The following is a 15,697-nucleotide window of genomic DNA, read 5'->3' as shown; positions in this document are numbered from 1 at the left end:
CCTATTGGGGCCATATAAATGTTCAAGAAACATTAGGGACCAGTAGGGATGAAAATGGACCAAGGCGGGCACGTGGGACAAGGTCTCCATCTCTACCCTGCCTCAAAATAGTGACGATAGAGGGACTTTGGACCTCCACCCCCACCTTGTCTCAAATTTACTATCCACATCCCTGTCCCCATCTTCGTTCTCGTATCTCACCAAAATTTATTGTTCTCATCTCCTATCGTTACGTTCATTAGGAGGAGGAGAAGGAGAAGCCGAGCCATCGAGAGGGTCGAGTTCTCATGCGAAGTGGCACGAGAAGCCTTGAGAGGCCGAAAAGGTCGACCACGGCAACAAGAAGAAGGAGAACTGAAGAAGCCGAAACAGTCATTTTAGGCTTTAGGGTTAAAAATTTAGTATTAGGAATATATATATTAGAATTATATATAATTTTATTAAATAGGATATTTTAATCATTTTACTAATGGGGATAGGGGGCGGGAAGGGGCGAGGCGGAGCTGAGGAAAGTGTAAGTCCATCCCTGCCTCCATCCCTACACGGGTTTTATTTTCACCTCTATACCCGATCCATTCCCTGTTTCATGTCCTCCATTCCCGTCCACTGTCATCACTAGGGACGGATACAGGCGGTTGCCAGCTTGAGTTGAGGCCTTTCCAAAGCAGTTGTTCACTGCTCATAATAGGAGAAAACATCTCATTTCTGCCATGGGTGTAATCTCAAGGCTGTCTAGGAGATTAGCAGGAAAAGGGGAACAAAATTTCTGAAAATCCCTTTAACAAATCTTTGTAGTCACGCAATTATTTTAAGGGTTTTCTGCAAAATTGTCCAGGTCTTATTGTTAATTTGCAAAAACATTCATGCTTTATCCAATTATGCGAAACAGTCCCTGCCTTATCCGATGTTAGTGCAAAGAGGTCCTTCTGTTGAAAGGGTGTCAGATAAACCATGCTTAGACAAACAGTAATCATGGTTTGAGGATTATGTAAAATGTTTATTCTGTCCCCATGAGCTAAAATGAATGTCACTTATATATTTTGCAAAAAAGTCCTTTAATGAAGGCAAAATGGTCATTTTATTACCATTTGACTGTTATCATTAAAAGTTAAGCAAAAGAGGGATCAATTTGCAAAATCACATAAGGCAGCAAAGATTTTGTGAATCCACCACAAGGCAGGAACTAATTTGCAGAAACCCTTATTTTAAATTTCTTGACAGCCCTTTTAAAGGGGAAGAAATAGGGACCCGCACTTTCAACAGTATTTCAATGAGCTCCTCCAACAGGGAAGAAGCACCAAGCCCCACTAAACCCTAATAAGCAGCCCCCTCACAGATTATCACATTTACCATCAAACCTTTTCTGAATGTTTATATGGGCGTTCAAAATGCACGCTGCCGAGTCTAATATCGATGGGTTAGATGAAGTCCACAAGAACACTGGTGCCATCCTTGTTTCCCTGAGCCTACTACGGATGATAGCGTAGGACTCGATTGGATGAACTCAGTTCAGCTGTTTCAGCTCAGTTCCTGGGTCCTGATCCAAACTGGACCCAAGTCTATTGATGTTGATCACCGCACCATTTGGGTGCAGTCCACCGAAAAAAAGAAGAAGAAAGGCATGCTACCTATTTTTCTGCCCCCTGCAGGGAAGGCCAACCCTAGCTTGTTTGGGGACCTCACTTTTTGATCCCTTGTCCGAATGGAGCGGCTAGGATTTAGGTAGTTATGATGGTTATGAAGGGAGGGTAACTGTGCTACACAAAAATCCTTCACCACAATAACTAACTCTCCCTTGTATTGGGGAGTCCTAAAAAATTCAACCGAAAGGCAAAATAAGTAAACACACTTCCTCTCATTGCATGCCCTCCGTTTTTTGCTCTGTCCCTCACAATCTCACCAACCTCACAGCCCGCCACCAATATGAATCTGCAGCTAGCTAGCCATCCCTCTCTTAACTTGCTTCAATGGCTTCGGCACATTCTTTCTGATTCTAATTGCACCCTCCAAAGACAGGATGGTCCCTTGGAGCCATCCCTCTGTGCCCCTTGTAGGCCTCCTGTCATTGTTCTTCCTCAGTTCCAGTGCCACCTTGGTCGAGGCCACCCGCATAAAGGGCATCATTGCCACCCTCCCCGCCTTCCGTGAGGCGTCAATCTTCCGGAATGGCAACAATTGCTCGTCCGAGAGGATCCACATTGCCATGACCCTTGATGCCAATTACTTGAGAGGCTCTGTTGCCGCCGTGCTCTCCATGCTTCAGCATGCATCGTGCCCCGAGAACCTCGTGTTCCATTTCCTCTCTTCGCGTCGTGAGCAGGAATTGCACCAGAGCATGAGGACAACCTTTCCATATTTGAATTTCAAGCTTTACCGCTTCAGCCCGGGCCTAGTCCGGGGCAAGATCTCGACCTCGATCCGCCAGGCTCTAGACCAACCTCTCAACTACGCGCGCATCTACCTTGCCGATCTGTTGGGGCTCGATATTCTCAGGGTTATCTACTTGGACTCCGACCTTGTTGTTGTGGATGACATTGCCAAGCTATGGGAGGTAGATCTAGGAGACAAGGTGCTGGGTGCACCAGAGTATTGCCATGCAAATTTTACTGAGTACTTCACAGACATCTTTTGGTCAGACCAAAGGTTTGGTAGGACGTTTGAAGGCAGAAAGCCTTGTTATTTCAACACCGGGGTGATGGTCATTGATGTTCAAAAGTGGAGGGAAGGTGCCTACACAAGGAAGATTGAGAACTGGATGATGATTCAAAGGCACACAAGGATATACCAGCTGGGCTCATTGCCTCCCTTCTTGCTAGTGTTTGCTGGGGATGTTCAAAGGGTCGAGCACCGATGGAACCAACATGGCCTTGGAGGGGATAACTTTAGGGGCAACTGTAGGAACCTCCATCCTGGCCCAGTTAGCTTGTTACACTGGAGTGGCAAGGGAAAACCATGGCTAAGGCTGGATTCTAGAAAGCCATGTCCAGTTGACAGCCTCTGGTCACCATATGATCTTTTTCGATCTTCGTCGCTGCTGTTTGACCAATGATCGAAGGCCATGTCATCAACATGGCAATCCATATGTGATACGGCAACCAGATGATGGAGGTGGCAACCATGATGGTGGTGATGATGATGATAACAGTAGTAGTGATGACTGGATGAAGACCAAAATGGGAGGCTTCCAGCTCTTGGAGATGAGACGATGAGGGCAACTTTAAGTTGTTAATGTCATAGGGGAAGATAGAGAGAGAGAGGCACATGACAAACCATGGCTGACATCAAGAAGGACATGATGTAGGCTGGGGATTGGTTTGGTTTGGATGTTTTTTTCCTAAGTCCATTAGAGGTTAAAAAAAAAAGTAAGAAAAACAAAAAAGTGAAGTATATATTTGGTATGGGAAGTGTGACAATGGTGTCCACATATACCTGCATCATGCAACAGAGTCCATGATCTTTTTTTCCTTTATTGCTTGCTCATGCCTACCCAAGCCCTTGTTCATTGTAATAGAGGTGTTGCTAACTTTTCATTTCTTTGGATTTGCATGTTTGGAGTATGTTATATCTATTCAAAACTTTCTGAACTCCTAATTACTAATATCCTATTTTTCTTGGCAAATAAAGCTAAAATAAACGAAATAAGATCCCTCTCCGTGTCATTCTTTTGTTATGTTTGTTGCTTTTAGTGTTCTTTCTTGCATGTCATGAGAATTAATGAGCCTCCAGATATTATCATGAGCTTTCTGAATTCTGGAACTCAAAACTCACAATTAGTCATTCCATTCACTTTGGTACTTATGGAATTGGTATGTATGAGACTCAGTGGCTTCTACATGTTAATGCATATATATGCAACATTATTTTGATATTAATGGTAATTTTGAGAATCATGTGAACCCCATCCAAAGTCCATGAGCATAAACATTTGTACTATCTAGTTAAGACGATGCCAGACTTCTTAAGTTTAAATATCATTAACGTGATCATTATTCAATTTTTTACCAAATGTACCCCAGACCTATTATCATCACTTCTCGGTCTGTATGTGTAAAGAAGAACAAATCAAAAAAACAAAATAGTGCTCTCTTTGTTATTACCCCAGACCTATATATATATATATATATATAGAGAGAGAGAGAGAGAGAGATTGATTGGTAACATTCTCTTTTTTTTCATTCTTTTTTGTCCTCTTCTACTTTTCTTTTTGGAAAAATTTCATTTAAGGGATAAAACTTTTGCCCTTAATTCCAAATATAAGCCAAACTTTTCATTGAAAAGTGTCAAATTAGGACCTCAGGTAACACCCATCATATTAAAAATGTGAGTCCTTTTTGGTTTTTGGTATTGACCCTTAAAAAGTGAAAAGTACTTATCCTCATAAAAAATATAATGTGTAAACTTTTATTGGTGAAGGTCACTGTTGTAATTTGACATATGATTCAACGAGTTAAAGGACAATAATAAATGCAGGCTCTTATTTGACAATTTTTAGAAAAAGTTTGGCCCATATTTGGAATTAGGAAAAAGTGGTTGGCCCGTAAATGAAACTTTCCATTTCTTTTTGTTCTATCTTTTTTTGATAATGCGACCTATCCATCCATCCATTTCTTCGGACTTTCACCTAATCAATGCCTAGTATAGTGCACAATTCTTTATCTTTAATTAAGAAGATATTAGCATTGTGCTCACCATATTAGAGCTTAGCAATGAGCTGTAATTGCAACTCAGCCACAGATAATGATTTATGACCAACAATTTCTATGTATACAGGAAAAAAGACAATAATTTTATAAAGAATAACACTTTTGTCAAATGTGGTGCTTGTTGATTAGGAATTGCCAAATAATAGTTAATCAAATGTGCAAATTAGGCAACTAATCCAATTAAACAAATGGACAGGCATTTGAATGCAATTTTCTGGGTATCAAGAAGCACCACAAGTGAGAGAGGTCCATTACAGGGTGCATTGGTACTTTCTAGTTCTTTATGATGATAGAATATGGGGGATTTAGGTCTCCTTCTTATATTGTTAATATGGATTGAAGCAAGATAAAGGTATTGATTTATGTCTATTAATTGGATTGAGATCAAATATGCACAAAAGAAAAAAAATGACAAAACGCAACCACAAGAAGCACAAGATTTATGTGGTTCGGCCAAAGCTTATGTAGCCATAAAAAGAAAAAAAGAACATAGGAGTCAATTTCTTCATAGTAGTCTCTTCCTCTTAAGAGTTGATTTCAACATGGAAATTGACTCTAGCATCAAATTGGTGAAATTCAGCGAGATCAGCATTATATCATGTGTGGATAAAAAAAAAGCTTTAGATCCGATGTGAATTCAATCAAGATCGGAGGAAACAAGAGTCAATCCATCAAATTTGGCATGGAATCCTTCGAATTCAGTGAGATTCTTTGATTTCATTGTAAATTTCATTTGGATCATGTTCATTTTGAGTAGATCAAGTTCTAGTTTGTTGTGATTATGAGATTAGATCAGAATTGAGGTGAACAACATCAAGTCTAAGCTAAATCTAATTAAAGAGAATTGGAGGATTTTTACCTTAATAGGTGTGAAATAAAAATTAGAGATTAAATATTTTTAGTGAATTTCGGTTGTTTTAAGATCAAATCTAGCATTCTCATACTTGGATTGGTATATTCTGGAGTTCAAATCTGAAAATTGGGATAGAACTGGTGACTTTTGGTGGTTTTGGTGAAATTCGAACTTCAAGCATATGATGCATTTTTTGGCAAGTTCTTGAGATATCTAGAAGATCCATGCAAGTAGAAGTGTTCTCGTCTTTCTGAAGGTCAAAGCAAGCTTTATATTGTTGATCTAATCTCAATAGGTGTCATGAACTGTTGGGCATCATATTCCAACCGTCACTGTTGCAAAAACATTCTTCAAAAATACCTCTAAAAGATTCATCTATTGAGAATTCATCATTCAATATTCGGAGTTTAGATTTGAGGTATACATTCTAAGATCTTCAAATTAATTTTAGAATTTGGTTTCGTAAAAAAATAAATTTGTGGTTATCTCTAGGACCCTTTTAAAGTGAGCAAAATTTAGAACTGAATTTCTGCTATTGTTCTGTACTGTAGAATGTAGACCAACTTAGAAACTCAATTCCAAAGGGCTATACTTCATAAATTATTTTAGTTACTGAACCCTTTCTTGTAGTCTTCCATGTTCCAAAACTGTATCAGAAGAAAAATTATTTGAATTTATACCGCTATGAAAATTCAAACTGTACCACAAATAGACTTGAAAATTTGCCAAGAGTTAGCCTTCTCTGTCTACTTTAAAACCCCATAAGAATCACCCCAAAACCATTCTTAAATTGTAAGATATTGATTTTTTTTCAGAACTTGTTTTTGTATGATTGAGTGACTGCATTTTGTCATACAAAAGACCTCTATAGTACACCTTTTTCACATATCCACAAACCTCATAAAATCCCCCAAAACTTACCTAAACTGGTTAACATATTCTCTTTCAGACCATAGCTTCCTTAGTCCTAATCCTAATTTGAAAACATATTTTTTATTAGCCAATGTTTAGGACATAAACTTCTTTGCAAGTGTTCTTCCTTGCAAGATATTCAACACAATGGTGAGCTGAAAATTCCTGTCATTCAAATCCATAGTACGTGAGTTGGAGTCACAATTGTAGAACATGATTTTTGAATTATGTTTGGAGATCTAATGCAGAATTTGCAAAAATCAGGGCCCTTGAAAATAAGATCTAGATTCTCTATGGGTATCATGGTTGAAAAACTCAATGAGTCAACTTGTGACTCTCGTATTAGCTACTAACCGATTCAGAATTTAAATTTAACTCTTTTTAAACCAAATTTGGCCGAGTCAATGTAACTTAGCCAAATCAATTGAGTTTTCGGTCGAGTCAATGTAACTGGCAGCCAAATCAACCAAAACTTGGTTGAATCGACCAAAACTCACACTGGCTCAGTTGAGTGAATAGAGTCAACATTTTTTTACGCCTTTTGTTATACCCTGTAGTTATAAAGCCCTCGAGACCCTCTCACTGTATATAGTGTTGAGAAAGCCTTCAACTTCTTGTTTTGGTAGATTCTTGTTTTGGTAGATTCTTGTTTTGGTAGGTATGGGACTAAATATACATCGGTATGTATGGCAGTGAACCGGGGGAAAATGGGGCCCCACCCCACCTCATTCCATTTGGTGCAGGAATGGAGAACATGAAATGAGAATGGAGGTGGGGATAAAGGTTAAAATTAAAATCCATTCATACATTCATTCATTCAATTCATTAAAAAAAATTATGTGTTTATACATACATTCATTTCATTCATTCAAAAATCAACCTGCTTATACATGCATTCATTACATTCATTAAAAATTAACCTCTTTATACATACATTCATTCCATTCATTCAAAAATCAAATTGTTTATACATACATGCATTCATTCCAATCATTCAAAAATCAACATGTTTATACATACATTCATTAAAAAATAACTTGTTCATATATACATTCATTCAATTCATTAAAAAATCAATATATTTATACATGTATTCATTCCATTCATTCAATAATCAATATATTCATACATACATTCATTTCATTTATTAAAAATCAACTTGTTCATATATACATTCATTTCATTCATTTAAAAATTAGCTTGCTCATATATGCATTTATTTCATTCATTAAAAAATCAACATGTTCATACATACATTCATTCCATTCATTCAACAATCAACATGTTCATACATACATTCATTTAAAAATCAACCTTTAAGTTAATATCATTCATTCATTTATTCATTCATGTCATTCAATCCAAAATAAACCTACAAATATGTGCTCCTGCAAAAGAGTATCATAGTATACATAAATCTAAAATATTTTCTCTAAAATGTGTACATCACCCCAATACGAAAATACATCAAGATACTGAAAAAAAGCAGAAAACCGGGAAGAGTAACACAAAAAAAAATGTAGCATTCTCTTAAACATAATGTAGTCATTCCTTAGTGCACCTCTCATTGTTTCACCTCCCATCGCACCTACCTTGTCTTCTCCATATACTCTTGCAGCCGATTATTAGCTTCTTTAAAGTTGGTGAATGATCTGTATACTGCTCCACTATATCTAAGAACCTGTGGTTAGTATGTCTTACAAGAGTCGTAGATTCCTCTAGCCCTCTCCTCGAATACAATGTAATATCTATGGTGAGACATCATCATCTCGGCTCTTCAAGACAACAACATATGATAAACATAAAATGTTATCAATCAAACATAGATAAAACACTTTTGCTAATCAAAATGCATTGAATACTCACATGTTATTTCCTAATCGTGTTTCTATCTATAAAGGTGACAAAATATTTTTCACCCATGTAATATGCGCAAAAAGGCCAACAACCATTTATATGCACAATTTTCAATTTTTTATTATTGTGTTTAACGTCTTTCTTATATGTATTAGACTGCTTTGCCTTTATGCAGCCAATACATGATTAAATATCTCTGAAATCAAGAGATCCAAGAATCCCTTCTTTAAGAAGTCTTTGGACTCTCTCTTTCGAGATGTGACCCAACCTTTGATACCAAAGTAAATAGGATTAATCATTCTTTATGCCATGTTTATTGTCAATCATTGTGTTCTCAACAAAGTGAGATTTCCGATTTTGGAAACTAGTTTTCAAATTATACAAACTATCACACACATATGCAGAACCTAGAAGAATAATTTTTTTATTAATAATAAGCTTAGAGTTTTCAAATTTAAAAACAAAACAAAACTTATCAAGTTTTAAAATAGAAATGAGGTTTTGACTATAGGATGAAACATAAAATGTATCAATCAAATCCAAAATAAATCTAGGCTCCAACACAACTCTATAGGTCTCAATGTTCTTGACATACGAAGGCATCTTATTTCCTGAGAATATACTTCTTAAATGCTTTGTTGGTTCTCTTTTATTTAAAAATACCTACAAAGAGTTGGCAATGTGCACCATGACACCGAAATCAATCCACCAACTATGCAATGGAATATGATTAAATTGCACTCATAAGAAATGAATGACTCATAATCTTTATTCTTAAGTTATTTTATATATTTTAGACAGTCCACCTTCTTATATCTCTTTTTTTTTTGCAGAAGAAATACTTTATAGAAGAACCTCCTATCTAGGATTTGGCTTTCGCTTGAGAGTTTGAATTCTCTTCAGAAGTTTTTTTCTTGTTCTTCTTCTTGAAGGAACCTTTCTTTGCCCCCAACGTATGTTTTCCGTTATGAGAGGTCATATGTGTGCTCGACACCCTCTCACCCTTCAGTCTTTCTTCCTCTTTAACATACTTGATCAAGAGGTCATTAAAAGACCACTCATCATTATGTATGTTGTAAGCAATCTTGAAGGGTTTGTATTTAATAAGCAACAAGGTCAAAATTAGATGGGTCAGAAATGAGTTTGAAAAAGTGAACTTCATGTCATTCAGCTGAGATACAATGTTTATTATTTTCAAGATGTGCTATCGAATGTGACTATCACCAAAATATTTTATAGACACCAACTTAGACATCAGTGTACTAGCCATTGTCTTGTTAGAACTAATGAATTGGGCCTCAATGGCTCCTAAGAATTCCTTCACTGTTCTGTAGTAAGGAATGACACCTCAAATGTTATTAGCCACTCAAGATTACAAAAGCAACATGCTAAGCACATTCTAGCACTCCCACTTCTCATAGGTAGCATTCTGTTTGGTTGTACTCTATTCTCTAATAGTGAAAGGTTTGTTTATTCTAAAGAGCCAAATCCAGATCCATATAACCCATAAGGAATAATGCTATTTCTTTTCAATCCGAGAAATTGGATTTATCTAATATGGGATGTTACTAGAACTATCAATAATGAAAGAACCTAGTACAACAAGAAACAAAAGTAAAATACCTTATAATTGCTCAAATGAGACTCATATTGAAAAGGTAAAAATTGAGACTCTTTATTATTTAGCTTTTCTAAGACAAGCATAATTGAGCCATTATCGTTTTACTTTGGTGAAAATGACAATACTCATAGTTGTTTCGTCTCCTTAATTCATAAAGAATTGACTTCAATTGGTGAAACTAGCAAATCATGTAACTATAGACAATTCAGCACTATACCTTTGGGTATGAACATGCTTCATAGGCTGATATATGTATCTACTATTACACCCTATGTGAATTTGGAACACAATGACCTACCTTTGAGTATAATCATTATTTCATAAAGTCACACACAATCATAATACCAAATCTTAACACGGTCCAAAGAATCATCAATCAACACAACTCATATTACTTTGCTGATTGCATGAGTCAGTTAAATGAGATCTTTTATCGCAAACATATTCGTATTATATAGCATGCCAATGCACACATGATAATACATGTATATTCATGATGAAATGTGTATTATATCATTAAAAAATATAAATTCATGCTTCAACTTATATGCATAAATAAATTTTGATGAAAACACATCACATATGTCATGAATTTAGTGTTTTCATACTTAAATATCATGAATAACTTAAATAACATAAAATGCATGTATAGGATATGCAAAAGTCATGCTTTTATGATAATAAATACCTATAAAGCATGAAAAAATAACTAAAATATGCTCTTAGGGGTAAAAATCGAGTTTCTTATGTTGGAACAAGCCTAAAAATGCTTCAAATTGGTCTGAAATGACCCCAAACCAGTCAACTAAGGGTCTAAACCAGTCATGAAATAGTCAAAGAAGTCTAAAACATGTACAAAAGCGTATAAACCCCTAAAACCGAATGAGAAAATCTTTGTTCCTTCACAGATTCTTGAAAACAAGGTTGCTACATTCAGAAACCGATGAAAAACTTATAGGAACCGATCAAAAAGGGTTCTGAACCAATGCCAGAATGCCCTATATCGGTCACAAAACCGGTTCAGTCCTTTAAAGGTTTAAATAGTACATGAACCTTATTTTGGACCTGATCCAATTTAATTCAGATCCAGATCCAGTTTCAATGGATCTCAGGTTGACTCTCCCCGATCCGGATTTAGACCCATTTATTATCGGGTCCTAGGTTGGATCCCATGATCCAAACCCGATTCATATCCATATCTAGTCCAAATAAGATCAAAATCCATAATCTAATCCCGATCCAAATAGGATCTAAATTGGATCTGGGTCCTCGACCCGATCCAGACCAAGACCTTATATGTAAAGGATATGGATCTCGGCTCTGGTCTGTCTGGGTTAGACCTAGACCTAAAACCCCAAATGGGTTTGGGTCGGGTCTAACCAAGACTCGAAACCCTAAATTGGTCCTTTAGATCGGGTCAGACCTAGACATCAGTTTTAGACCTGATCCACCCGATCCATAACATATCTGAGTCCTGGATCGAATCAGCCCAGGACTCAGATCCATTATCTGATCTACCCAGACCGGGTTCAGCTCGAGCCAGCCACCAGGTTGGGATACCCGATCCACCCGGACCAGGGCACCCGCTAGACCCAACGTCTTTCGGTTTCTGAGAAATCAAAGGCATTTGGTTTCTCAAAAATTGAAAGCCACTCTGGCGTTGCCATAAAGCGTTGCCCCCCGATGTCTACTTGCAGCCCCGCCACCGACACAGGCAGTTTCACTAGCGACAGCGAACCCCCCCCCCCGTCGACACCTATCCTCCACCAACAGTGCTGCCGAAGGTAAGGGGAAATGTTTTTTATTATGCGTCTGTCACCATCGATGACCGACCATTGCAGCCGACGACGATGGGCAGTCGGCGGGAACTAGTCGCTATCGGCCACCACAATTGGCCGATGGTTGTAGTGGTTGGAAGCTCGCAGAAACAAAAATCCTCTTTTCATCTATCGCAGACTGCTTTTGTTACCAGTGGCCGGCCATTGCAGCTGACGGTGACGGTCCGTCGATGACAACTAGTCATCATCGATCACTATCGTCCGTCGGTGATTCCGGCCACTGACAGCAGCTACTGCCGGCTGCCTCTGGCTGAGGGTCCCGAATGCAGCCAACGACGATTAACTTTCATCGGGGGATGGCCTCCGCTCGAAGATCGGCAACAACCACCTGGTAGTTTGTGGTGGAGGGCTGTGAAACAAAAGGGGTTTCTCCCCGTCCTTGTGCTCCCCTTGGCCACAGTCGCCACTGCCAGCGGCCGCCTCCGACAACCATTCTTGGATGCCACCGGCAGGGTAACAGGTAGGCCACTGCTAATGATGGTGGAGGCTGCTAGCAAGGCTACAGAAAAACAGGACGAAGAAATGGGATTCTGACAAGGGCTGCAAGAATGCTGGTGCACCCACATGTGTAGTGAATGCCAAGTGTGGGCTTATAACCCAATGTTGAGAGGGTGGTGTATGTTCGCCCCCGATGATCCCACGTCTGTGTTCGGGGGATCAAATGAGCGCCACGTATTCATGCACATGGGGTGGTGCTGTTGCAAAGACTTAATCACCCTTACTTGCTTTTCCTGTCCTGAAATGATGGTTCGAGGAAATGACAAAAATATCCTCCATTCAAAAGTTGTGAAACGATAGGTCGATAAAAAGACAAAAAAGTCCTCCATCCAGAAAGTTTGATGTTAACCATTTAAAGTGGAGACGTTCCCTATTCATTAAACTCCTGCGCCATCTGCTGTAACAGTTGCTCCCATTATCAACCAAAATTTTGCCTTCGTCTCCAGTCTAGATTTCCGCCTTGTTTTTTATCTTGTTGTACAACACACTGTCGCCTTCTCGTGCCTGTCTTGCGTTACAAAACATTTCAGTGTCTTCTCTTTATTTTTGTTGTCGTTAGGCATCATGGTAGAAAGCAATGATTCACAAACATTCCTTCCAGTGCCATTAAGGCAGCGTGAGTAGCTTTTCATCTCATCATGCGATCGATGAAGAAGGCATGTCGTCTTATGTGCCATTAAGGCATTGTTTGGTTATTGCAGGTAGATCTTGTTCTTACGAAGGTTGGAAACTTATCGATATTTGTAAGATGCTGGGACCTATTAACAAGAATGCTTGTTTGTAGATGCTAGGAAGGGCCTCTACCCCCCGGCATTGTGGAGATCGGGGCATGCAAAGAGGCATGACAACTAAATTAATTGCCTATACGAGATTCCTGTGACACCTCCAATTGCCTTTTGAAATCATTATTGTTATTCTGTGAAATGTTGTATCCATATATTATAAATAAAATGCTACTCAATGTGTCTTTTCTCTTCCTCACTTCATTTCTTAAGAGGTAAGTCAACCTCTTCATCTGGTACAGGGGGAACATTGTTCGCTTTAACAGTCGAAGTGCAAGTGTGAGTGGTACATCACAATTTCTCACAATCGATATGTGGTTCAACCCGTGGGTTTTTTTTTAGATCCGTGGGGTTATTATGAACAAACGTTCACTATCAATTTATACTAGTATCGTTTAACACCGCAAATCGGCGTTGACTAACACCCTTTACAAAGGCTGAGTATTGCTGCACAAATCGCTATTCAACGATAACCACAAATCGCCATGCAGCGAATATGAAGTCGAATTACTTAGTTACAACGGATAACAATAAATGTTTGATTTGTCGTACAGTATTCATTAATCATGTTGGTTGAGCAGTACATCTTTTAGGTCATAAATAGTCGCACGAGTACTAGAAGCTGTGTTTGTCTTCTACTTCGTGAACCAGCAACAATCAAACAGACGGTTCCTTCATACATACAAACTTACACAGACGAAGATAGCTACACGATCAACAATGGCGAATCATGGGTATATTGTCTACACATCGTCTACATTTTCATCAAAATCCGTCTGATTCATGCCATTTTTTGCGATTTGTGTTTTTTGTACTGTATAATGTATTTTCAATATCATTCGTTGCAATGTCCACATTCATTTCAGTCGAACATCCACCGACGAAGTTGGGCGAAAACTTAGTCAATCACTCCTGGAGGACATCAACAGAATGCAGAGTGAATTCGCACAATACAACATGATCAATAATTTTGTTAGTATGAAACTAGTAGCAGTTGTCTATATACGTAAGCCATGTGTACGTCCGTTAACAACAACATATTTGCTGCAAACAGACTATATCCGATTTCGTTAGTTATATTAAAAGCAACACACCAAGCCAGACTATATGCGTCGTAAGCCCGTATTTCATGGTATATCGGTTTTATTTTATGTTGTTTTCCGTTATTGATTTATTCCAATTGATTCGTATGTTATCCTTAGTGTTAGCAATGTTTGGGTTTGCAGACTATCTTACGCCGTTTGCCATACTCTAGTGGATTTCAAGACGAAATACCTTATTGGGTTAACGGTAATCACTGTAGAGACCCTTTGTCAAGTGAAAAGGTAAGCAAACAAACCTAGAGTGCAATATTACAGCATAACAAGTGCTAACATCAATTTTTTGATCTATTTGCAGATATTGATTCCTACACTATGGCAATCTGAAAAGCATTGGGTCTTATACGTGATGGATTTACGCGAAAAACAACTATGGTGTTACAATTCGTTGGAAGTTGACAGTGGTTTACGGCTAGATATTTCCCATCTCGTAAGTTTCAATATCTATGTGAGGAACAAGTCGTGTACTGGGGTCATGAATTTACTGTCGGTCGCATTATTCTCAGATCGGTTTCCTCAAAGCCATTTTGGGAGTTGATGCTAGCGAGTGGATCTATCGCACGACATACAATGCTCCTTTACAAGATAATGGCGTTGATTGCGGGGTATTTGTAATGAAGTACATCGAAGCAATATACAATGGTGCAGAACCCTTATTCGACGCTGTATGCCTGTTTTTCGCCTCTGTTATTGGGGATTAAGTGCATGTCTATTGCTTCTACTTTACAATCTGTTTTTGCAGGTTGATATACCCGGATTCCGCGAAGAACTCTGCAAAAAATTGATGTCCTTTTTAATTGCGGAGGAGAAAGTGAAGGAGGCCTCGCGAGCATCTAAAATGCTTGCAATTAATAAAAGATGTGCGCTCAACCGGCGTGGTTGACAGTCGCTGAGTGAGACTGCGATGTATTTTAATGAACAAAGACTTCTAATGTTCGAAATAATAATATTCAACATCGCTATGAAATGATGTATGCTTAAACATCGCTTTATTGCTGGCATATGAAAAAAGTGGTGAATAACGGCCATTAATGTAGCTTTCGTATTTTACGAATAGTACGAAGCGATATGCTTAGTGGTCTACCGTCAACTACACTGCTACCACCATGAAAACTTGTTGGTGTGAGTATTATCGATTTGTCGGTTCCTTATTCGCGAAGCAAAGTGGAAGTGTGTGTTGTGTCAATCAAATATTAATGAAACGTCCTATCACCCTTCGTCAGTTTTCAAGTATATACGTCAGTTTCATTAAACCAAAAGCAAATCTTCAGTAAAAATGCACTTCGCATTAATGAAATTGAACAATGTGGGGGCTATTCCAAATATTAATCAATGCGATTGGACCGAATTTTTCGATCTCAAATAAATCCAAAAGTACGTCTAGACGCGTCCCAAGAAATTGCCTTAGGCGTACCGTACCGTAGGTTCAGCAATACAGCGATTTTTTATTACGATTTACATTTCGTAGAACACCCGTCACCGGAACGAGATGAACACCCGTCACCGGAACGACGGCTGTGCTGAGACCTCCTC

The 15,697-nt window shown here is 38.4% G+C and overlaps 1 pseudogene; it reads left to right on the top strand.

Moving 5' to 3' along the window:
* Positions 1–2,017: 2,017 nt before the first annotated feature.
* Positions 2,018–3,049, top strand: LOC149851341 (putative galacturonosyltransferase-like 4 pseudogene; annotated as a pseudogene).
* Positions 3,050–15,697: the final 12,648 nt, after the last annotated feature.

Source organism: Nuphar pumila, chromosome 1, assembly GCF_984573655.1.
Source record: "Nuphar pumila chromosome 1, dmNupPumi1.hap1.1, whole genome shotgun sequence".
Lineage (NCBI taxonomy): Eukaryota > Viridiplantae > Streptophyta > Magnoliopsida > Nymphaeales > Nymphaeaceae > Nuphar > Nuphar pumila.
Note: the sequence above shows the minus strand (reverse complement) of the source record. Positions and strands in the feature narration are given on the sequence as shown.